Genomic DNA, 4,320 nt, shown 5'->3' with positions numbered 1-4,320 from the left:
ATGCAATTGGCGTGTAGGCTCAATGTTTTATACACTATATACAGACAAAATTAAGCAATTTTGGCCAAAAAACGAGTAACAATAGACACCAGACGTCGAACTCAACCATCATTACGAGCAACGTTGTTCCAACTATAAAACACAGTAATTGAGAGTTTGTGTTATGGTGTTCCATTAAGACCATTAATCGAACTGGAAATATTGAATTAAATATGAATCATCTGTGGGACATAGTATACTTCGCCCATTTTGTCACTTGGACAAGCCAAGGCTAGGTTAAACTTTAAATGTTCAATAATATGCTCTCTGAGTAAAATAACGATCCCAAGAATAGACCATGTATTGTCCAAGAATTATCACTTTATGAGACCGTACAAGTGTTGACGATACTCCTGAAGTCTCCGGAATCGATCTCTGTACAACATTTGTCGAAAGACGCCTAGATTTACCATGAACGGGACATTATCTTGATCTTAGTAAACCCCTTTAGAAACATTATAGAAATCGGGTCAAATTTCCAGCATCTTTCGAAAAAAAAACTTGTAGAAATGATGCCTTGGCAATTGCTGGCCATTATTGAGGCAAGTGGCATTGATTGTAACATATTGGCACATCAGGTACCGATAGCACATCATCAATACTCATCGTGTACGGATACTTTTTTGTCATCGATTTTGAGCCTTTTTTATGGTTTCTATAGAACAAAGTGACCTACAAGTAACTTTTTCGAAATGTTAAGACCTCATTGGATAGAATAGAAGTTTATGTACGATATGTCGTTTAAATGGTTGTCCTAGGTCACGTAGTCGCTGAGATAACTAGGCTTGAAGTTGAAATTGATGACTGTACGGATACTTTCTTGTCAGACTGTATATGCTCGGTGATTTTTGAGTTGGTTGCAATTTTTGTATTATGCGAAATGCATTTAACGGATACATATTCAAAAGGCTGGATCAAAACGAGCGAATGAATGTCGCTCTGAGAGCGAATTAATATCGAATTCAATGCCTTCCATTCGCTCCAGTTCCGGCCTTCCACCTCTACTTTGGCGGCAAGTTCATCTGTCATTCGGCATTTCAACGCCATTAGGAATAAGAAAACATTCGGACCAACGTACCAGATGTTCGTTGCACCCTGCGCCCCTGACGTTGTGAACGTGAAATACAAGAAAGCGAGGTAAGATCGTTGATCGATGCGGCTAACCTTACTTGGTTGATACTACAAAAGATTTACACGGAATTCACAGTTCTGCCAAGAATGCGAAGAGGGCATTGGCGGATGATCCAAGCGTTGTTTCTATAGAACCAATGGACAACTGGCCCTTTCATAAACGAAGTGTCCGCACCTTGTCGAGTGAGCAGGTTTGTATTTCTAAAGAATTGAAACTATGGTAATATTGCTTATTTTGTACTTTGTTTTTTATTCATGCTAGAAATCAAAATCCAGCTCAAAATCGTCTGATCCCGTGTCGCGAGATCGCACCATGAGGGAAGATTTGCTGGACGGATGCGTGAAATGCCGTAAGATTGATGCGGGTTTCATGTGCGGCATTTGTTTTGCTTCGTACTGCAGCCAACAATGCCGCGATGCTGATTTTGCCAAACATCGCAAAATCTGTATGGCGTAAGTAATGGAAACCACCTTCCAATGTAATTTCCGTTTTATGTGTATTTCTGTTAAAATGTGAACGTGATTGTTTAAAGTGAATATTAACCCAGTTCAAAGTCACGCAAATGGAGGTTTGGGTAGTGAAGTAGGAAAGCCTAATATCCAAGAACACCAAAAACCCGGCACAACTAAACTGTGGTTTGCTAGCTCAATTCCCCACTTTCACACATCGTTTGCATTCAGGAAACAATTGCTACTGTGATCATGTCCGGTCAAGAGTCTGTTTAGCCACTTAGTCGCTTTGGCCGGTAACTTCAGCTTGTGGTGATATCTTTTTTTCAATTGTGCTCTGCAGCTTGTAGAAAGTTTTGCCTTTTGTGGAGCTCATCTGTGTGTACCACTCGTTTGCCTCGAGCATCATGCTTTGTTTCAAGTTGAGGATGGCGTCTTTTAATCGGCAATGGTTCGGAATGATGTTACTGCTGTGGGCTCCCCTTTTTGCCAACGCATCTGCTTTCTCATTTCCAACTATGCCGACGTGACTGGGGATCCATTGAACAGACGCCCTGACACATAGGCAGTTGCTCAGTATCCTAAGCACCATCTCCTCCACATAGGTTTCCCCGGGGGCCTTGCTCAGGATGCTGCATGCCACCATGCTGTCTGTAAGTATTATCGGTTGTATCAGTCTTTCGGCTATGGCAATTTCCAAGGCTTTATCTATGGCGATTAGTTCGACGGTACTTATTGCTACATTGTGCGTCAGTTTATAAGCAAATTCTTTGGTTTCTTTTGTCTTTGGTATGTGCAGGTATATCCCGATGCCGCATCCTGCCTCTGTGATACTACCGTCTGTGTAAATTCTGGGTCGGGTTTGGTCAAACTTCTTCAGGTGGGCGATGCACAGCTGTCTGATGGCCATGGGGTTGGCCTCCATTTTGCTGACTGTTAGTCCCGGTATCTGCTTCGTAATTCGAAGCTCACAGCCTTTAAGATCATTGTACATAATTTTTGGGATCGTTTTGACCATATCCGCATTCTCCATAAACGCTTTTTCCTGTGCTGACCTCCGTGTCTGGATGCCCCTTCTTGTTGACTTCTCCAGCTGTTGCCGGTTTGGTTTGGCGTACGCCATTGTTTTCACCATCTCTTTTGCAACTAGGAATTTTTATCGTATCGGGGAAGGAACTTCCGCTGCAATTGCCATCAGGGAGTTGATTGGGGTTGTTTTTGTGCACCCTGTGGCTTTGCGCAGTGATTGGTGTAGTATTTTATCCACTTGAAAACAATTCTTCTTGGTGGCATTACTTGTCATTGCTACTCCAAGTTCCATAGACCCCCTTATGATTGCCCTATGAACTTGGACCGCCTTCTCCGGGCTTACATTGTTCCGCCTGTTGCAGATCATTTTCATCGCGTTGAGTTTGCCTTGTGCCTTTTGGATCTCATTCTCTATGTGGCGGTCGAATTTGAGTTTTTGGTCAATTTCTACTCCCAGGAATGAGTGCACTTTTGTTTTAATAATATTTACGCCATTATGTTTTACTACGATTGCGGCTTCATCCTTAGGAAAGGTCATCAGTCTTGTTTTCTCTGTGTTAGTGTCTAGCCTAAGCCATTTTGTGTGTTCGATGAAGGCATTAAGCAGTCTTTGGAGCTCGGCTTTAACTGCTTGCGGGTTACCGGCCGAGATTATGGCAAAGTCATCGGCGTACTGAATTAGACTGATCTTTCTATCGCTATTACAGGAATGGCAATGACTAGTATAGATATTAAATGGGGTTGGTGACATGACGTCCCCCTGGGGGAGACCCTGTGACATAACTCTCTCGATCTTTTTATCGTTAACCACCATTTTCAGCCTGTTTATTAGGAAATCTCCAATCCATCTTATCCCAGTCTCAGGGATCATGGAGCCTGGCCATCTCTATGTTGCTGTGCACCACGTTCTTCCTTATTGCACTCTTTTTTCCTCCTTTGCATTTGGCTATTAATTGCCATAGTTTCCCGCAAGAGGTCTGACCATCCACCTTCTCCAGCCATTTTTCGAAGTTCTTGGAGCTATTTTGCTTTCTCAAATATCTGAAACGTGCCACTCGTTTTTTCAGTTCTATTTGGTTATTCAGGCTTTGGTCTTTATCATATATCATCTGGGCCTTTTTTTATCCTCCCAGGCCTTCTCCACCTCAGCGCACCGCCATGGTTTTGGATTATACTTAGTTTTTTTGGTGTTACTATCTCTAATTCTAATGATATCTTTGGTGATAGACTCGATGGTGGACTCCTGTGACACACTCATACTCTGCATCTGGGCGGCCATTTTTTTCGTGTTTATTATCACAGTTTGGTTCTCTTTTGCTGGTTCTTCCATTTTGATTAAAATTACCCTATGCCCACTAGCCCCCACGTGCAGGTTCGTTGAAGACCGTTCTTTGTATTCTTTGGAATGCCGATGTCGGTATCACAGTTAGGTCAATAGCTGAATTTCTTTTCGCACGGTCTGGGCTTATAAATGTTTCCTCCCTGTTGTGCACTAGCATGAGGTTCGTTTCGTTGATCTCTTCCAGTAGGAATTTTCCCCTCGCGTCCGAGTATGTGTTGCCCCATGTCGTATGGTGGGCATTAAAATCCCCGGTTAAAACTGCTGTCTTGTAAGTTGCCCTATCCACGCTGGATATTATTTGTCGTATAGTTTTCTTGAATATTGCTATG

Source organism: Anopheles coustani (genome assembly GCF_943734705.1).
Source record: "Anopheles coustani chromosome X unlocalized genomic scaffold, idAnoCousDA_361_x.2 X_unloc_3, whole genome shotgun sequence".
Classification (NCBI taxonomy): Eukaryota; Metazoa; Arthropoda; class Insecta; order Diptera; family Culicidae; genus Anopheles; species Anopheles coustani.
Note: the sequence above shows the minus strand (reverse complement) of the source record.